Source organism: Gossypium hirsutum, chromosome A12 (genome assembly GCF_007990345.1).
Source record: "Gossypium hirsutum isolate 1008001.06 chromosome A12, Gossypium_hirsutum_v2.1, whole genome shotgun sequence".
Taxonomy (NCBI): Eukaryota; Viridiplantae; Streptophyta; class Magnoliopsida; order Malvales; family Malvaceae; genus Gossypium; species Gossypium hirsutum.
The window spans coordinates 68,856,297-68,877,744 of NC_053435.1; the positions used below are offsets into that span (position 1 = coordinate 68,856,297).

A 21,448-nucleotide genomic window follows, 5' to 3' on the forward strand; every position below is an offset into this window, starting at 1 on the left:
TGTTCATCATGTATACACATACATATGCATGAATTTGCTTACTTATCATTTATCACATTTCAATAAGGCATCACTTATGAGTATAATGTACGTACCTGTACATATCCATAGCATATCGATTAACTTTACCTTTATCACCACGCCCATCTTGGGACTTTCATCGTGTTATTCATTATAATACCCGTTGAATTTCTCAAAAATCTTGATAGATAATCCATTTACCGTCAAGTCATACAAGTGATCATCTCAAGTACGTACTCCCGCGAACCTCACATCTTACGGTGGGATTACCAGTCCAGGCTAAATCCCCTACGATGGCATATACTCAAATGAGATCGGATCTGAATTACCAGTACAGGCTAAATTCAACTCCTAATCAGATTACCTGTCCAGGCTAAATCCTTAATGCACACATATTCTTTGGGAGGCTCAATCACTCAAGGAACACCCATCCGGGCTAGATCCTTTTCTATATTTGAGATCAACGGATTACCTGTCCGGGCTAAATCCTTTTCTGTAACACATGCAGGATCTCAAGTCATGTAAGCCATGGTTTATCCATCGGATTTCCCTTTTTATTCAACAGGGATTTTTCTCTTTTCATCAAGTATCTCATTATGCATAGCTGATCATGCAATGTACATCCAATTCAACACATTTCCATGTTTATTTAAACATTAGTCCATGAAATAAACATGGTATTGCATAAAATTTTATTTAGGTATTTGTTACAATATATAATCTTTATATCAACTTGTAACACCCTGAATTTGGGCCTAAAAGTATTGAGCCTTGAGTGTGGGTCCGTAAGGAGGTTATATATAGGTATTTAATTGTGCAATGAAATGACACAATTAAATGTCTACTTTAGTGGTTAATGGCCTTGAGAAGTGTTGGAGAAATATTTGGTTCAAACTTGGGCTTTAGTAAAAATTTTGGTATTAAGTGAAAAAAAACCTGGATGCTTGGATGAGGGCCTTTTAAATTATTATGTTAAATAAATGACACAAGGAAGCTTGTTGTCTAGTGGTTGTGGCGTCATTAAGGTTGTATGGGAGCCTGGGTTCAAGCCTTGGCTCTTGCAATTTATTCTGGTTGTTGGTGTTGAATTTAAATTCCACATCGGGAAGCTAACATAAGAGGGATGTGAAGCTGGCTTTAAATAGAGAGAACCATGAGGAGAGTAGAGGTACCTTTCTTGGCTGATCCCTTTCGCTTTATGGCGTGTTGTTTGGGTTGGGCGTCGGCTTAGAGTGCTCGGAGCGTGGATTAACTCTAGTCTCCAATCAGGTGTGTATTTCTCACTACTCTAGCTGTAGGATGGCTACTTCGGGCCGAAAGGGGCCATGTGGGCCCAATGGGCCTACGGGCCCAATTGGATAAATTGTTTGATTGTGTAGTAAATATTGGACTAGGCTAGGTGAATCTCATATCTGTGGCTAGATTTGGGCTAAAAGGGCCACACGAGCGTATGGGCCCATTTGGGCCGAGAAGGGCTTTAGGCCCATTCGTATTGTTATCCTTGTTTAGAATTCTTTAGTTTACCAAATTACTAAAATACCCCCAGTTGTAAAATTACCAAAGTACCCCTGGTTTATAAAACTACCCAAATATCCTCAATTTATAAAATTACCGTTTTACCCTCGATTTACAAAATTACAGTTTTACCTTCGATTTATAAAATTACCATTTTACCCTCGATTTATAGAATTATCGTTTTACCCTCGATTTATAGAATTACCATTTTACCCTCAATTTACAAAATTATTAATACACCATTGGTTTACAAAATTACCAAAATACCCTCGATTAGTAAAATTACCAAAATACCCTTAGTTTGTAAAATTACTAAAATACCCTTGGTTTGTAAAATTACCAAAATACCCTTGATTTATAAAATACCGAAATACCCCTATAGGGTAGAATTACTAAAATACCCTTGTAGGGTAGAAATACCGAAATACCCCTGTAGGGTAGAATTACTGAAATACCCCTGTAAGGTAGAATTACCGAAATACCCCTATAGGGTTAAATTACTGAAATACCCCTGTAGGGTAGAATTACCGAAATACCCTTGTAGGGTAGAAATATCGAAATACCCCTGTAGGGTAGAATTATCGAGATACCCATGTGGGGTAAAATTATCATTTTTCCCCTAGGGTGTTAAATGACTGTTTTGCCCTTGTGGGCAAGTGACTGACTTGGACTGTGTGGTTGACGAATTTGATTGTGAATATATGTTGGTGATATGAATGACTTGACTATGATTGGCTGCAAAAGTTCGGAAGGTAATTGATGTTCAGCTTTCACTTGCTGACAAGTCAGACATTTTCCCACAACTTCCGTTACCTCTCGCTTCAATCCAGGCCACCAATACAACTCCTTTAAGTCGCTATACATTTTACTCCCTCCAGGATGCATAGCACACAGACCTCCATGAGCTTCTTTCGGAATTTCTTGCCTCAAGTTAGAGTCATTCCAAATACAAACTCTACCTCGGTAACACAGAACTCCCTCACTGTTCAGTCTAAACTCAGAAGTATCCCCATTCTTAACCTGCCGAAATCGAGAAACCAGGGACTCATCCCTCGACTGTTTTTCCTTAATCTCATCCTTCCAGGTCGGCCTAACTTGCAGTTCTGCTAACAGACTACCGTCGTCACACAGACTCAAACGAGCAAACATAGCTCTCAGATCAGATACAGTTCTACGACTTAGGGCATTAGCCACCACATTAGCTTTGCCTAGGTGATACTCAATCGCGCAGTCATAATCCTTAAGCAACTCTATCCATCTCCACTGCCTAAGGTTCAGCTCGTTCTGAGTCAGCAAGTACTTAAGACTCTTATGATCTGTGTATATAATACACCTTTCTCCGTACAGGTAATGTCTACAAATCTTAAGCGTAAAGATTACCGCTGCCAACTCCAGATCGTGAGTAGGATAGTTAACTTCATGTTGTTTAAGCTGTCGTGATACATAAGAAACCACTTTAGCCTCTTGCATCAACACACAGCCCAACCCTACATGTGATGCATCACTGCATACAATAAAATCTTTTCCAGACTCCGGCTGAATCAGTACAGGTGCCTTGGTCAGAACTTTCTTTAGCTTCTCAAAAGATTCCTGTTGTTTCTCAGTCTAAACAAATGGTACTCCCTTCCTTATAAGCTTTGTCAAAGGCGCTGCCATCACAGAAAATCCTTCCACAAACCTTCTATAGTACCCAGCTAAACCCAGAAAACTTCAAATTTTTGACACTGACCTCGGTGGCTTCCATTCCAGAATCGCTTCAATCTTTCGAGGGTCCACCTTGATCCCTTCAGCAGAGACAACATACCCCAAGAAAGTTACCTCTCTCAACCAGAACTCACACTTACTGAATTTCGCATAAAGCTCCTTCTCCCTTAGCACTTGCAGTACAATACGAAGATGCTCATCATGTTTCTCCTCAGTTTCAGAATAAACAAGAATATCGTCGACAAAGACGACCACGAATCAATCCCAGTATGGCTGGAACACTCGAATCATCAGATCCATAAATGCCGTAGGTGCATTCGTCATCCCAAATGGCATAACCAAGAACTCATAGTGACCATACCGAGTTCTGAATGTCATCTTGTGAATATCCACCTCCTTAACCCTCAACTGATGATACCCAGATCGAAGGTCAATCTTGGAAAATACTAAAGCTCTTCTAAGTTGGTCCAATAAATCATCGATTCTCGGCAGTGGGTACTTGTTCTTAATCGTCAGTTTGTTCAACTGTCGATAATCGATGCACATCCGCATTGACCCATCTTTCTTCTTTACGAACAACATTAGTGCTCCCCACGAAGACACACTTGGTCTAATGAAGCCTCTATCCAATAACTCTTGAATTTGGGCTTTCAGCTCAACCAACTCCTTCGGTGCCATCCTATAAGGTGCAATGGACACCAGTGCCGTTCCAGGCAACATGTGACAGCCCTAAATTGACCCTAGTCGGAAAGTGATTTCGGGACCACAAGACCGAGTCATAAAAATAATTAACCATTATATTTGATGCTTATTATATGTATATAGGCATGTGTGAAAATTTCATGTTTGAATTTTGTTAATTGTAAGTGAATTTTGCTAAATAGGACTTGTGTGAGAAAATTTAGAAATGTGCTAGGCAAATGTTAAAGTGGCCTATTGATGCATGCTAGAAAATGTTGTCCTTGCATGTCAAAATACCCAAAACTTGGGATGGTGGCCGGCCATGCTATGGGTAAAAAGGTATTATAAACATGTTATGTTAGTGTTTCATGGGAGGAATGATAAAATAAGGAGCATGGTAATAAAATAATGAAGAGGAAAATGATGAAGAAAAAAAAAAGAAAAAGTTCTCATGTTGTTCAACTTGGCCGAATAGAAGAAAGAAAAAGAAGGGAAAGAGCTTGGAGAAAATCAGCTATGGTGGTTCACTAGACTAAGGTATGTTGATGTTGTTCCATGAGATTCATGCATATTTTTAGTTGTTAGCTTGAGTTCTACCTAGCCCATGGTTTAAATCTTTGTTATGAGATGGAGATGATATTCGGCCATGGGTGTTGTCTTCTTGGTTGGTGTTTGATGTTGTGGTGATGAGGCATGAAGATGAGTTAAGTTTCGGCTAAGGTGGACTTGTGTTGATGTCATTTGCATGCTAAGTGTGAAGCTTTGTAATGATACATGTGATGGTGATTGATGACTCTTGAATTTTCTTTTTAGCATTTTTGAGTTAGACATTAATTTCTTTATTTAACCCATGACCAAAATTGAAATGGTATGGTGTCTTGATGCATTCGGCCATGGTAGGAAGTAGATGAGAGTTGGTAGTAAGGTGAAGTGCAAATGTTAGTATTTGATTACTAGTGCATATATGTGTATTAGCCGAGTTTTGAACTTGAAACAAAATGGTATGTAGTCAATACAAGTAACCATATTTGTAGGAATTATTAAGCATATAATCGGCCTCAACATAGACATGCATATTCGGCCACATGAGATAGATTGGTGTTGCATGTATTCGGTTAGAGGCAAGCATATTGATGCTTTTATCTTGGCTTAGATAATCGGCTAAAAGAGAGTGTGGGCTAATATGTTGAGTTGATTCATGATTTCATATATATGTGACTCTAATGTCTCATGTATATATGGGTTAAGTACCTTGAGTTTCTCTTTTTGATGTTCAAATGATTAAATCAATTTATTTGTTAAATTAAGCTCAAGAGCAAAGGGGAACTAAATCCGATAAAGGGAAGGAAAAAGTGATCGAATAGCCGTCGAAATCGTTCGACAACATCCGAGGTAAGTTTTCGAGTAATGAAACTTAGTTTACGATTTGATTAAGTCATGACGTATAAGCATAACAAATATACGGTGATATAATGATTCTACTTGAATTATATGTTGAGTTAATTAGTCTATACGTATGATGGGTAGCCGTATGTGCATAGAGATCATGACATAAAGCAAACCAAATCATGCTGTTTGTATGTGGCTATTGAGCCGAAAATGGGAATGCTTAATAATTGACTTGTGTTTGAATTCTAGTTATGAAAATGAAATAAAGATGTGTCATGATTTACTGATATGTGCATGAATTTTTGGATGATAACGGGGCTAAGTCCCGAAGGCATTTGTGCTAGTTACTAATTCCGGGCTAAGTCCCGAAGGCATTTGTGCGAGTTACTAATTTCGGGCTAAGTCCTGAAGGCATTTGTGCGAGTTACTATTTCCGGGCTAAGTCCCGAAGGCATTTGTGCGAGTTACTATATCCGGGCTAAGTCCCGAAGGCATTTGTGCGAACTACTATATCCGGGCTAAGTCCCGAAGGCATTTGAGCGAGTAGCTATATCCGGTTAAATCCCGAAGGTACTTGGTTTGCGAATGAGCGATCTTGCTGTAATAATTTCAATTAATATGCTCGTAAAATCCCAACGATGAGGTATGTTTCGTATATGCATTGGATTAGTTGATTCCTTTTAAATAGTATTCGCTCAGTCGATTAATGAGCTTCCGGCTTTTGGTTAAGTTGATCTCTTATGTATGAGTATAAGGGTTGGTAATGTGAAGTAGGTATGATTTTGAGAATGTGTGTATATGAAATTATCCGTTTAGTCATATGAATGCTATACTTCAATTGTGCCTAATTTCATTGCTCAAAACTTACTAAGCATTAAATGCTTATTCCGTTTCTTTGATTCTCTGTTTTATAGATTTTGGTTCGTCAGCTATCGGACTCGGGATTGTCAAAGTCGAAGTCGTCCACACTATCAAAGCCCTTTTGGTACTCTTTTAGTTGAACTCTGCTAATGGCATGTATAGGACTGCCCTTTTGTTATTAGTCAAGTACTTTGGTGTTGTATATATTTGGATAGCCATGCGAAAATGGCTTATATATTTTGAGCATAGTGATATAATCATTTTGTATGTATATGGTTATTGAGAGGTGTGGATATGCTTGGCAATGATTGGCCATTGGAATGGTTAATCATGATCATATTTTGTGCTATATATGCTAAAGGGCTAGTTGAATCATGGAAACTATGAAATAGGTAAAGTCTACCTTAAAGACAGATGCTGACAGCGGCAGTGATGTAAATTTGAAAAAATCACTAAAAATAGTAGGAATGGAATTAAATAGTGAATAAATTATGTAATCGAACCTTGATTAATCTACTTTCATATGGAAGAAATGAAATGATCATATGAGTCATATTTTAAGAGATATTTAAGTTTTCGTGGAACAGGGCCATAGCGATTTCTGGATCCCCTGATCTGACTTTGGAAATTCATGCCATATATGTATAGATTCCTTTTTGAGTCTAGTTTCATTATAAACAAACGAGATAAGTATTGAAGCCCTGTACAGGGAGATATATAAGTCGTAATGCATGAAGGCCAGAGCAGTCGAACCCTGAAACAGGGGAGACTTTAACTAATAAACTGTACTAATTGGCCCAATCAAAAATTCTAGAAAAATATTTGTAGATGGATATATGAGTCTAGTTTCAGGGAAAATTTACGGAATCAGTTTTCGAGCTTCAGAACTCGAGATATGATTTCTGAAGTGACTGTGATGCAGTTAGCCAGCTTGTCTGGAAATAAAAAAAATGAACTGTGTAAGTCAATGAAATAAGTCCGTAAATACCTCGTGTTCGACTCCGGAAACGGTCTTGGGTACGGGGTGTTACACAACAAGTCGATTCCAAACTCAACCTCCCAGTTCGGGGGCAAACCTGAAAGCTCCTCTGGAAAAACATCTTGAAAATCCTTGACGGTTCTAGCTTTATCCACTGTCAGATCCTTAGTTTCTGATTGACTTACAAGTACTAAATAAGCCTCACATCCCTTTCGAATTCACTTCTCAGCTCTCAATGCCGACACCACATTAGACAGATAATCCATACGCTCACCTATCACCAAAACCTCCTCATCCTTTGTGGTCTTTAACATTATTCGCTTAGCAGCACAATCCAGAGTAGCCCTATGCTTAACAAGCCAATCCATTCCCAAAATGAGATCGAATTCTCCGAAAGGTAGCTCCATCAGATCTCCAGAGAAAAAGTTTCCTTGAATTTCTAAGGCACATCTCTATACAGTTTATCTACCCTAACCGAGTGACCCAAAGGACTTAGTACAAATACCCCACTCACGGTCTCCTCAGAGTGCACACCCAGCGACCCAGATATAGCACATGCAACATATGAATGAGTAGATCCAACATCTATCAACGCAGTGTATGGCATATTGGAAATCAGAAACGTACCAATTATGACGTTAGGTGCATCACCCTCCTCTAGGTGACGAGTTGCATACACCAATACCGGCTGACGAGCCTCAGCAAATCCAGCACCCCTGCCAGGCGCTCCTCTTCCTCGATTGTTTCCATTACCACCTCTGCCTTGCCCACGTCCTCTCGAAAACTGTGGTCCACCCCTCACTGGTTGAACAACCCTCTGCTTTAAAACTTGAACTTGATCTGGTTCCTGGGGACAATCCTTAACCCTATGCTCCATAGATATGCATCAGAAACAAGCACCGGAACATTTCTGACACTCACCCATATGTATCTTCCCACAATTCCTACAACCCTGCGGTTTAACAGCATTCATCAGTACTGCTCGAACTGGCTCCATTACCCTTGCTCTCTTAACATTCATGTTCATACCACCTGAAAGTCTTGAATCTCTCCTAAAACGGTTTCGATCTTTCTTACAATTTTGTATTTCTGTGTGCTTCACTTCCTCAGCTATCTTAGCTTTCTCCACTAAAGCAGCGAAGTTATGCTCCTTCTGCGGTGCAATCAGCACCCTAAGTTCATCTCTCAGACCATTCTCGAAGCGTACGCTATGCTCATACTCTGTAGCGACAATCCCAGAAGCATACCGGCTCAGTTTCAGAAACTCAAACTCATACTTAGCCACTGACTTACTCCCTTGGACCAGGTTCAGAAATTCTTTCCGGCGAGCGTCCACGTAACTAGCCCCAACATACTTTCATTTGAAGGCTGTCTTAAACAGCTCCCAAGTCACACTGTCAGCAGGAGTTCCATCTCTCACCGTGAGCCACCACTGATAAGCCTCATCCTGAGTAACGATATGACTCCCTTCAGCTTCTGCTCCACAGAGTAGTCCAGATCATCCATAATCCGCTCTGTGGCTTCTAACCAATACTCAGCCACATTCGGAGCTACACCAGATACGCCCTTAAATATCTCTGCTCCATTGGCCTGGAGCCGCTTAGAAATAGACCCCGAATTTTATTTTCCGTACTTGCCCCAGCAACCCTTTCCAAAACTCGGAGCATTGCCTGGGATAGAGCATCGTCCCCGGCACCTCGATCATGAGACTTTAGCTCTGTTACCGGTGGTACCGGTGCATCTACTGTCGGCACATGTCCTGAAGACGAAGATTCAGCCTGAGCATTACCTCAGCCACGTCCACAGCCTCTTCCACGAGCTGCTCGTGTACTCATTTCGTATTATCTGATTAAGAATTTTATGAATCAGTTTAATATTTCAGTGTTTATTATAGATGTCTTATGAATAACAGTAATTCAGAGTTTGAGTTTGTTTCCTTTTGCGGTAGCCTAGCTACAGGCTCAGTCTACTTATCAGAGTTTCTATAATTCCAGTGTTACCCTAACTAAAGTACCATGATAAGGTTTTGTACAAGCATATAACAGAAATTTTAGAAACAATCAGAAAGGCTCAGAAAACTTACAAACTTGGGCCGGAGATTCGGTGTGCCACCTTCTAAAAAAACCTAATTTTAGAAAATCGATTTTAATCTTTAAAATCATCTATTTGTAAAGAGAAAATATTGGAAACATTCTCGAAAACAATTTATAATCAAGTTCCACAAAAAAATGATTTTTGAAAGCCTTTATTCAGTGTTTCTTTACAAACTCCCATTTTTAGACCCGTTCCACAGCTGAGTTGTTGCAACTTGGCTCTGATACCACTAAATGTAACACCCCAAACCTGACCCAGACGTTATGGCCAGATCTGACGTGTCACATGGACTTACGACTTAGTATGCATTCGCTGGTTTAAGTGATTGGAGTGGTTTTTGTAAAAACAGTGGTTGAATGAAAAGCCGGTTTATCAATCTTTAGGCTATCCATTTGTTGTGCTTGTTGAGTCTTGAAAACGTTCATTAATTTTGAAAACCCGCGCAACCTTACACTAGCAATTTCGTCATATTATAAATATAATCAGAAAATAAAACCATAGCGGAAAAAAGAAATTTAAATAGCGGCCTTAATACAACTTAAAACCCAAAATTAAATCAGAATATAAAAATAATAAAAATAAACTAACTTAGAAAAACCAACTTTACAGATGATGTGGCCACTCCAAATCCCTCACAGCTCCAAGCCCACTATGGTTGGGGATTTCCTGCAGAGATGAAAATAAAGGGTGAGTTCGGTAAACTCAGTGTGTAACATAACCCAAAATAGATCAAACCTCAAAGTAAGACTAATCTGGGCCTTGGCCCAATACAGAAATCAGAATGAAACCCATAGGCCCATAGCAGAGACAGAACAAATATATCATGAATGCAAAAATCCCAACCCAGAGCCATCCATAACACCCCCGTACCAGCCTTACACCATGTGGGGAGACTATTCGACCCACCCAACAGCTACACACCACAGAATTGCAGCGAGGCTGCCAGATATTGTGACGAAGTCACTAGATACAGATATTGTGGCTAGGCCACCAGAACAGATATATATATATGTGGTGAAGCCACCAGATTGCAGCGAGGCTGCCAGATATTGTGATGAAGTCACCAGAACAGATATATATGGTGAGGCCACCAGATTGCAGCAAGGCTGCCAAAACGTTTCCTCCATCAATATAAACCCATGTCCCATGCAACAGAAATAATATGTCATGGCATATGTATACAGAAACAGAACATCATGCTTTTCAGAAAAAAATAACCCTAGGGGTAAAATCGTAATTTTGCATGCATAAGGGTATTTCAGTAATTATTACCTATTGCTAAAGTTTCATGCTCATTCTAACGTTTACCAAGTAATCAGAAGTACTTACCTCGTCTTTTTACCAAAGTGGGCCCGTTGGCCCATTGACTCGTTTTCGGTCCATTAAGCCCAAAAATACCGTTGTGCACGAAAATGTACACTCTGCACTCTAATCATCCAAATGCACCATATTTATTAACAACTGCCTCACGAGCGCTCATACGCTCGCGAGTTCACAAAATACCAATGTTTCGGTATTTTGGCTTTTACCGATTCAATCTAAGGGAGGGTGTCGTTTACACACCTGGTTGATGACGATATCTCCCACGCGATAATCCTACAATCAATCACTAACACATTAGACTTACGAATTAACGATAACTAACATAAATCCACGTCAACTAACCCAATCATCCCACAAGTTAGTCATTTACGCACGAGGGGCAAAATAGTCATTTTACCCTCCAGGGGTAAATCGGTAGTCCTACCCTACAGTGGTATTTTAGTAATTCTAAAACTTATCCACTTAGGCCTACGGACCCATTGGGACCACATGGCCCATTACAGCCCATCGCGGCCTGAAATAGCCGTCCTACTGCTAGAGTAATGAGAAATACACACCTGTTAGGAGACTGCAGTTAATCCGCGCTCCAAACACTCTTAGCTAACACCCAACCCAAACGAGCACGTCACAAAGCGAAAGGGATCAGCCAAGAAGGGTATGCCTACACTCCTTATGGTTTGCTCTATTTAAAGCCAGCTTTCCATCTACTCTTATGTTAGCTTCCCGATGTGGGATCCCTCCATCACCAGAGTTTAAAACCAACACCAACTCTTGCCGTCCCAACATAGCAAAATAATCAACCTTTGCGTGCCAAGGGATTCGAACCAAAGTCCTCTCACATGCCAACTCATGCCACCACCACTAGGCCATCAACTCATTTGTGTCAAAAATCCAACACATTAAACTTTTAAGCGAACCTACTTGCTTCCAGATTTATTGAAAAGAAAAACCAAAATATATTGCAAGAGCCAAGACTTGAACCTTGGACCCCTTGCTTCCTCTATGGCATCACTTCCTTGTCCCCTAAGTGGCGCCACCTTGCCACTACACCACACTCCTTTTTGTGTCATCTTTTACTCTTTTACTCTTAAAAGCCCAAATGCCAATTGCATCACCTATTCATAAAATTAAAATTTTGAAGACTACCACGGATTTAACTTAAGTTTGGGCCTTCCAAAGGCCCACTAACCTACTAAAATATATATTTTAACCAACCAGAACACACACAAATTTTAAAAATCACAGAAACACAGAAAACCCGAAAATTGGGGCGTTACACGAATTTTCCCCCAAAGGCATACTATTTTCACTTAGCATTTTTATTAGTGTTGTTTCTGTTGTCAATTAATAGAACACCATATCCTTGGCTATGGGGTTTTGCTTGGTAGTTATGCAGCTCAAAACATTGTGACTTCTGATTGTCAATTAAGATCTCAAAATGGAGCACCTCTTGTTGGTAATGGTTTGCTTGTGACATCAGAGAACATGAATGGAAATAAGGCTATTTGTAAATTTTGCCAGTCCTCTAAAATCTCTGAGGTAAGGTCCTGTTGAGCATTTACTTGATTCTCCCTTTTATTAAAATTTATCTTTAAGATAATATTTTGAATTTTTTTGACTTTCCTCATATAAGGAAGTTACCAGAGCTTGTATTCTTATAAATTTCCCAGGCCACTGGAATGATGTTACATTATATCAATGGAAAACCAATAACAGGAGATGCATCATTTGGCTCAAATGTTATACATGTTCATAGCTCGTGTATTGAATGGTATTTTATTGGAAACTTTGAATTGTATAATGCTTAAGTGAAAGGGAAATTATAGGTTTTTGTTGGGAAGATGGTATCTTCAGTGTAACTTTTTTATATATTATGGTAATGTTTTATTTTGACACGGTTAGCCTTTTCTTTTGTTGTAGCTTTCTTGCTGCTAGAAATACACTTATATTGTCTTCAAATGTAGGGCACCTCAAGTGTATTTTGTTGGTGACAATGTTAAGAACCTTAAACCAGAACTGGCAAGGGGTGAAAAGCTGAAGTGTAGGAGATGTGGACTAAAGGGTGCTACACTTGGTTGTTATGTGAAGTCTTGCCGCAGAAGCTATCATTTCCCTTGTGCAAAAAAGATTCCAAAATGTCGATGGGACTATGTAATTCTGCTGTACCATATTTTATATGAGATATGCTTTGATTCTTTGATGTTTTGCTTTTCCTTTTGTATGCTTTGCAATTTCAATTTTTTGCTTACAAATTTTTTCCTCTCTTATAGGAGGACTTTCTTGTGCTTTGTCCTACCGATTCTTCAGTCAAGTTTCCAAGTGAGAAGTCTAGAAAGGCCCATTCTGCAGCCAAGTTCCCAAAATGAGAAGCCTGGAAACTATCTATCTGCTAATGATAAAGTGCCAACTGAAAGGTAATTAATCAATTAAGATATCTTAGACGTCTTACGCAGGTGTATAACTCCATTGCATGCTTTTTGAGGGACTTAATAATTATATCTTTGACTTGCATGTAACACCCCGTACCCGAGACCGTTGCCGGAGTCGGACACGAGGGGTTAACAGACTTAATTCACTTATTTGCAAAGTCCATTTTTAAATTTCCAGACGAGCTGGCTAACTGCGTCACTGTCACCTTAAAAATCATATCTCGAGTTCCAAAACTTGAAAACCAATTCCGTAAATTTTTCCTGAAACTAGAATCATATGTCCATCTAAAAATTTTTTTCTAGAATTTTTGGTCGAGCCAATTAGTACAGTTTATTAGTTAAAGTCTCCCCTGTTTCAGGGTTCAACTACTCCGACCTTCATGCATTACGACTTGGATATTTCCCTGTACAGGGCTTCAATACTTATGTCGTTTGTTTCTATAGAAACTAGACTCGAAAAGGAATCTATACATATATGGAATAACTTCTAATTATCTCTGGTTAATTTATAATGAATTTTCAAAGTCGGAACAGGGAATTCAGAAACCGTTATGGCCCTGTATCACGAAAACTTTAATATCTCATAATATACTGTTCATATGATCGTTTCGTTACTTCCCTATGAAAATAGATTCATCAAGGTTCGATTACATAATTCATTTACTATTTAATTCCATTCATACTATTTGTAGTGATTTTTCACATCCACATCACTGCTGCTGTCAGCATCTATTTTTAAGGTAAACTTTACCTATTTCATGATCCTCCATGGATCAACTAGAGTTTGTCATACATAGCACCAAATTGATCATGAATAACCATTACAATGGCTAATCGTTACCAACATTTCCCTACCTCTCAACGAACAACATACAAACGATTATAATGCTATGATCAAAGTATATTTAAGCCATTTTCGCATGGCTATCCAAATTTACACAAAACCAAGGGTACATGACCAACAACAAAAAGGGTAGTCCTATACATGCCATTTTCAGAGTTCAACCAAAAGTGTACCAAGAGGGCTTTGATAGTGTGGACGACTTCGACTTCGACAATCCCGAGTCCGATAGCTGACGAACCAAAATCTATAAAACAGAGATTCAAAGAACGGAGTAAGCATTTAATGCTTAGTAAGTTTTGAGCAATGAAATTAGGCACAACTGAAGTATAGCATTCATATAACTAAACGGATAATTTCATATACACATATTCTCAAAAATCAGTCCTACTTCACATTTCCAACCCTTATATTCATACATAAGGGATCAACTTAACCAAAGGCCGGAAGCTCATTAATCGACTGAGCGAATAATATTTAAACGAAATCACTACTCCAATGCATATACGAAACGTACCTCATCGTTGGGATTTTACGAGCGTATTAATTGAAATTATTACAGCAAGATCGCTCATTCCCAAACCAAGTACCTTCGGGGTTTAGCCGGATATAGCTACTCGCTCAAATGCCTTCGGGACTTAGCCCGGTTATAGTAACTCGCACAAATGTCTTCGGGACTTAGCCCGGTTATAGTAACTCGCACAATTGCCTTCGGGACTTAGCCCGGTTATAGTAACTTGCACAAATGCCTTCGGGACTTAGCCCGGTTATCATCCGACTATCCATGCACATATCGAGGAATCATGACACATCTATATTTCAATTTCATAACTAGAATTCAAACACAACTCACTTATCAAGCATTATCATTTTCGGCTCAATAGCTACATACAAGAGCATGAGTTTGATTTACTTATAACATGATCTAATCGAATCATAATCTAAGCTCCATTACTCAAAGACTTACCTCGGATGTGGTCGAACGATTTCGGCGGCTATTCGATCACTTTTTCCTTTCCCTTATCCAACTTTGGTCCTCTAAGCTCTTGAGCTAATTCAAACAAATTTAACTTATTAAAGTCTCATTATGCTAGCTTATGGCCGAATATGACAATGAATTTGATAGGTCATATGGCCACCTTTAGCTCAAATACAAAATGGTCATGCGCATTTTTAATCACATTAAGCACTTTAATACCATTAATCTAACATTTCTTCATGTGCACCTTTATGACCGAATACACATATCATTAACCCAATATCAAATAACTAAGCACTTTAACAAATTCTCTTTAACTATACACACATTCGGCAATGACAAAGACCATTTAGCAAACCTTTAAACTTCTACTTCTCACCTCATGCCGAACCATCAAAATGAACTAATTATAATTACATAGGTACTACCAAAGCCGAAACCTATGCATACTATTATTCCTTATGCCCAAACCAAAGACCACATTCGGCACTTTCATCCACCATTCTACCAAGCATGTAATATTCAAACACAACCAAACTCACATTCGGCCCTAGCTCATAACAAGGTAGCCGATTCTTTTCCCTTAGTATCTAGTGCTTACCTATGATTCTTTTTATAGTTCAAACACTCATCTATCATCATTCACCTAACTTAACATGAACCAACAAAACTCACCATTTCTCATCCAAATAACATGAACAACAACCATTTCTTGAACATTTTCTCATGATCGATTGCTCATGTTACCAACAAGATTCCAAATTTGAACATGGGCTAACTAAGGGACTTAGTAACTAGCTTAATACATTCAACAATTTCAAAAGCTACCATGAATTACATACCTTATTCAAGACTAGGAGGAGTGGCCGAATATTTTACTTCCCTTTCCCCCTTCTTCTTGGCATTTTCGGCCAAGGATGTTAGAAGATGAACATTTTTTTCTTTTTTTTTTCTTCCTTCAATTCACGGCAATGGAGGGGGGGCATGGATATGACAACTTTGTTTTCATCACCCCTCTCTTTTCATTACTTTATTACTAACCTCTTATTTTATTCTTTCTAACATAACACACTAACACAACATGTTTACAACATGTTTCACCCCATAGCATGGCCGGCCACTAGCTCTAATTTTGGGTAATTTGACATGCAAACCCATCATTTTTCATAACATGCATTAATAGGCCACTTTACACTTGCCTAGCACATTTCTAGATTTTCTCACATAAGTCCTATTTAATAAAATTCACTTACAATTAACAAAATTCAAACATGAAATTTTCACACATGCATATATACATATAATAAGCATCAACTATGACGGTTAATTATTTTTATGACTCGGTTTAGTGGTCCCGAAACCACTTTCCGACTAGGGTCAATTTAGGGCTGTCACATTGCATATGTGTTTTATTGTGCTAAAAGGTAAAGTCGTATACTGATGATATTTTTGCAAGTACTGAAATTTCTCGTTAATTGATTCTTTTTGGTGTTAAAAGTTTCATGATTGATGAAATAGATAAGCAAAATCTAATTTGGAAATTCTTCGATTGATAGAATACCCTTAATGGGCTTTTCTTTTCACAGCAATTTACTCTCATGTGGTATTTATTTAGTTATTTATTATTTTATTTTATTACAGTTTCTTCTGGTCAAGTTTGCAAAAATGATTAGTGTAACTGTATCCAAGTTTTGGAGGCCGGATGTCGCTCATGTGATTGCCTCTACAGATGCGAATGGTGCATGCACTAGGACACTTAAAGTTCTCATGGCTATTTCAAACGGGATGTGGGTACTTAAATTAAATTGTGAGTTCGGTGTTCTTTTCTTATTTTAGAAGGTAGAACTTGCTCTTTCTCTGTATATCTGTATTGTAATAGTCATATGAGCTCTTTTGAGTTTGGCAGCAACTATTTGAACTTGGATGGGGCATTCTCATCAATTTTTGACTTGTACAATACCATTATAACAGCCATGAACTAGAATTACATGTGATATTAGTAACTTGTACCAGCCCTTAAGGCTTCGACTTCACTTAAAATAGGAATTACATGTGATCTTTCGCAATTTTGCCCAGCAGAATTAAGTTAATTTTATGGTTCTATCTTTAATTAATGCAGGACTGAGCAATGCTTCCTTTACAGGCCAGTTTCATGTTTCTTTGTCATGGATGGATGTATTTATTGGAATATGGGACTAAGTAACTTAATACAAAGAAATTTTACATTTGTTTTTCTATGCTTTTTAGATCACCTCTAATTTTATTATACAAAGAATTAGTAACTTAATACAAAGAATTTGTGGAAGTTTTAGTCAGTGCTGGTTCTGCTCGTATCAGGGATCTATTTAAGAGAGCCAAGGTGATAAAGCTATAAGTTTCTTATATTTGATTGCTAAGGCAGCACGTAGCTGTTAATTGTTAGGCATATGATAATAATTAGGGAACAGATAAAATGTTGCAGATGGTTGGGCCACCTATAAATCAGCTTGCTGTATTTTCTGTATTATTTTTTTTATGTTATAAGTACAGATTCCTTTTATTTTATTTACAGATACTTGGTTGTGTTATGTACTTTATGTAATTTTTTGAAAAATTCTTATCTTTTACAGGTAAATAAACCATCAGTTATATTCATTGATGAAATTGATGCTTTAGCAACTAGGTATGATAATCTTGTTGCTACTCCTATCCCTTCTTTTTTTAATGCAAGAATTTGTTGAAACCACACCATTTGTTGACATCTGAAGGCGAATGCTTTATCAGATATAGTTTGCAACTAAGCATTAATATTTTGCATCTGATTTAAATCAAGTGATTGGAAATGGAAATATAGTTGCCTTGGTTATCTTTTATGGTATTTTATAAGACACTGAGAATGGGCTACATTCGGTACCTTTTACAGGCCAATTATCATTGCAATTATGAGTAGGAAGATAACTATAGATGAATTTAGTGGAGAGGAGAAAAACATAGCTGTCTTTAAGATCATATGTAAATGATTTTCTCTCTTTCTTTCTATCTGATCAGACGTCAGGGTACTTTCAAGGAAACAACAGACCAACTGTATAATGCAGCCACTCAGGAGTGGGAAACTACTTTGAATCAGCTACTAATAGAGCTTGATGGGTTTGATACTGGCAAAGGTGTTATATTTTCGGCTGCTACAAATCGTAGAGATTTGTTAGATCCTGCACTTCTCAGGCAAGGTCGTTTTGATCGCGAGGTTAATTTCCATCACTTGAATAGCAGATCTAATTAGGTAATATATCTCATCAATACAAAAATATATTCGAATCACTTTATCACCCATCACTTGATCTAATTAGTTAATAGCAGATCTAATTAGTTAATTTCCATCACTTGAATAGCAAATTTTATTATATTACATTTTTTAGTATTAAATTTTTCATGAAATTATAACAATTTAATAAAATAATTTTTTACCCATCGAATATCATAATGTATTTAGTTAAACAATCAGTAAATATTAAAATGATAACAGGTGGGGAGTCTGACATATTATATTTTTATTGTAAAATATGCATATGTATAATTAATAAACACTTCTCTATTTAATTAAAAAAATAAAAAATAGTGGCCAAATAAAATCCTATAAGGTAATACTCATGACTCTTAAAATATGTGAAAATAGAATAAATTATCTTAAAAAAGGCTACAGCCATCGCACAAATAATTTATTGATTCAATATATTGAATATGATTGATAATTTTGAATTAAGAAATCTGATAGATTATAAAAAATTTTAAACACTCAAAATTATAATTACTAATTTGAAACTTTTTCTGTAGAGAAAATGAACATATTAAACCTGGCAATCTATTTAATCACAACTTTAAACTTCTAATCCATTAATATAAAAACTGTACTAATTATAGTTAAAATACCAGTAAGGCATTTGTCATGTAATTTCATTATTTGGTTTCGAGGGATAAAAGATATTCTTGATTCCTATTTTACCTTTTCGGCCTTTGTGCTAAATTTGTACCACCAGCCTTAATGGTCTCTCCCTTTCTTTATCATTTCTATTCTTGCTACTTAATTATCAAAAATGGGTGCAACAATAGATACAGCCCTCGATCTCGATGAACAGATCTCGCAGCTGATGCAATGTAAGCCACTTTCGGAGCAGCAGGTACTTTCTTTTTCACGATCTGTTTGTTTCTCAAGAAACTATGGAAATTTTGAGCACTTAATTTAATTGTATAATTATTTTAATAGATTAGGCTATATTTGGCTGCGAAATGAAGACTAAAACAATTTCAAATTGAATTTGTTTAAGATATTATTCCAATAGCATTAGTTTCTATCGCCGTGTGAATTTTTAGTTATAATTAATGAAAAAAAATCAGCGTTTTTCTCTCTTCCATTTAAAACATTTATATATTCTTTTGATTTATTTGATGTAGTTGATTTCGAAAGAATTTGGTGTATTTGCACGAGAACTTTTGTGTGTTCGCCGCAAGACTTTTCTACGTTTCACTTGTATTGTTTTGTTCTCAGGTTGATCAATAGAGGTCCTCGTTTTTCTTCCCTGTCTCATCTGGGTTATAATTGGTTGTAACTCTGTTTTCGTGTTATCTTGTTTAGGTCAGAGCATTATGCGACAAGGCATAAAATATGCATCTCAAAGACTAGATACATTTGCATGTGTTAGGTATAGAAAAAAGGTGTTTCCATTTTGGTGTTAAGATTTTATGCAGTGTAGTTGCTTACTGTCTTACATTATGTTGTCCTTTTAGGCAAAATGGTTGAACAAGCAATTGAGCAAATAATGGCCTTTTGTTGTAGAGGTAAGATACTTGTTCTTATATATATTTTTGCTATAAGATTCATAGTAGTTGCTGGTTATTTATTTCAAAAAGGCTGAGAGAGGCTTTTGTGTAACTGAGGTTTTCCACCTTAACAGATGAAATTTAGGCAGGTTGTTCAACTCTTTTGGTGCTTTCTGAAGTGAAAATAATTGAAATTGTTCTCTATGTAACTTATAATTTAGTATTTTTTTCATAGTAGATAAACTAGTATTAGACTATTGTGTTGGTTGTCCGCAATATTAAGCATTCTGAGCATCAATATATTTAGATATTTTGAGGTTTAAAGTTGAACTCAAGGAAGAAATAAAGATAAAAACAACTAACATAGTGGATCAGGAAAATGCTTTTCCATAAGCTGTTTTCTATTTGACTTGTTTACATATCTAAAAAATAGATTGTTTGAGGATAGGCCATGGATTTGGTGATATTTTTTATTTAAACTATGTAGGTTTTAGATGCAACACCTGTACATGCAAAGGCACATGATTAATAACATGATCAATGACTTTTGTCGAAACAAATTCTAATTCTTGCATTATGGTGGCATTATTAAAAATTTATCTTACCATATCATATTTCAAAGAGATTAGATAATGTGCTTTGACATATGTGGCTTTGAGGGTCGTATAAGTGATTTCCTTATTGGCCTGACTTTGGCTTACAGGTGCATACCTTGGCTTTCTATTTCGGTGTTTTGGATTCTCTGGTGATTGAATTGAAAGTATCAAAGGACTTCTCTAAGTTATATGCAGGCATTACAATACTTTGGCTTCATCTAAGCTTGAACCAGCCCTCTGTTGTATATTGTTTCTTCTTCTTTTTTGATCTTTTTCCTTTGATTAATGAGAGGTGATGATGAATTGGCATTCTTTTCTCACGAGTATGAATTTTGTTTTTGAAATTGTAATACTTTGTGTGTTTGTGTGTGTTATTTTTTATGTATTAAATTACATATTGAATCAATATTTATGTATTAAATTTAAATTCATTATTTTTTATATTTAGTTTTGAAGTTTAAATTTTAATGGAAAATTTAATTTAATTAATATTTTTTATTTATCCTTAAAAGTATATAGTTTAAAGTTCAAATTTCAAAAATTAAACATAATATAATATTTAACATAGAAATAAATATTATTTAATTAAAATAAAATAATTTTTTAAAAGGTCATGATTTTTAGTGGCGTTTGTGGGAAAAGCGTCGCTAAAGGTTGTGTTTTTTAGCGGCGTTGGTGGGAAAAGCGTCGCTAAAGGTCGTGTTTTTTAGCGGCATTAGTGGGAAAAGCGCCACTAAAGGTCATGACCTTTAGCGACATTTTTGGTAAAAGCGCCGCTAAAGATCATGACTTTTAGCGGCGTTTTTTTCATAAACGCCACAAAATGTTAGGAGTGTTATCTTTAACTGCGTTTGTAAAAGCGCCGCAAATAGTTTTAGCGACGCTTATAGGCCTAAAAAAGCGCCGCTAAAAACCTGTTTTGCTGTAGTGAAAGGCTTGGTAGATAGCCTTATATTGTCCACACGGGCGTGTGTCAAGGCTATGTGTGACACATGGTCAGCCCTATAGGCGTATTGTTCAGTCGTGTGTCCCCTGCATGTTAATATACAAGTCAGTATGCATGGAAGTAAACACATGGGCAGAGACACGGTCATGTGGAGGACACGGCCTTTAGCAACGGGCATGTGCCTTGGCCGTGTGCCCTTGTTGGATGCTGATGTCAGAAACAGAATGTCAAGGTTTTTAGACACGGGCTAAGACACGGGCATGTCATGGCCGTGTGAGGGACACGGGCGTGTGTCA

The 21,448-nt window shown here is 37.2% G+C and overlaps 1 long non-coding RNA gene across 1 annotated transcript; it reads left to right on the forward strand.

Moving 5' to 3' along the window:
• Positions 1-18,678: 18,678 nt before the first annotated feature.
• Positions 18,679-20,526, forward strand: LOC121211349 (uncharacterized). Its single transcript, XR_005906666.1, has 4 exons — positions 18,679-18,970; positions 19,426-19,492; positions 19,578-19,628; positions 20,314-20,526. It is a non-coding gene; the product is annotated as an uncharacterized lncRNA (long non-coding RNA).
• Positions 20,527-21,448: the final 922 nt, after the last annotated feature.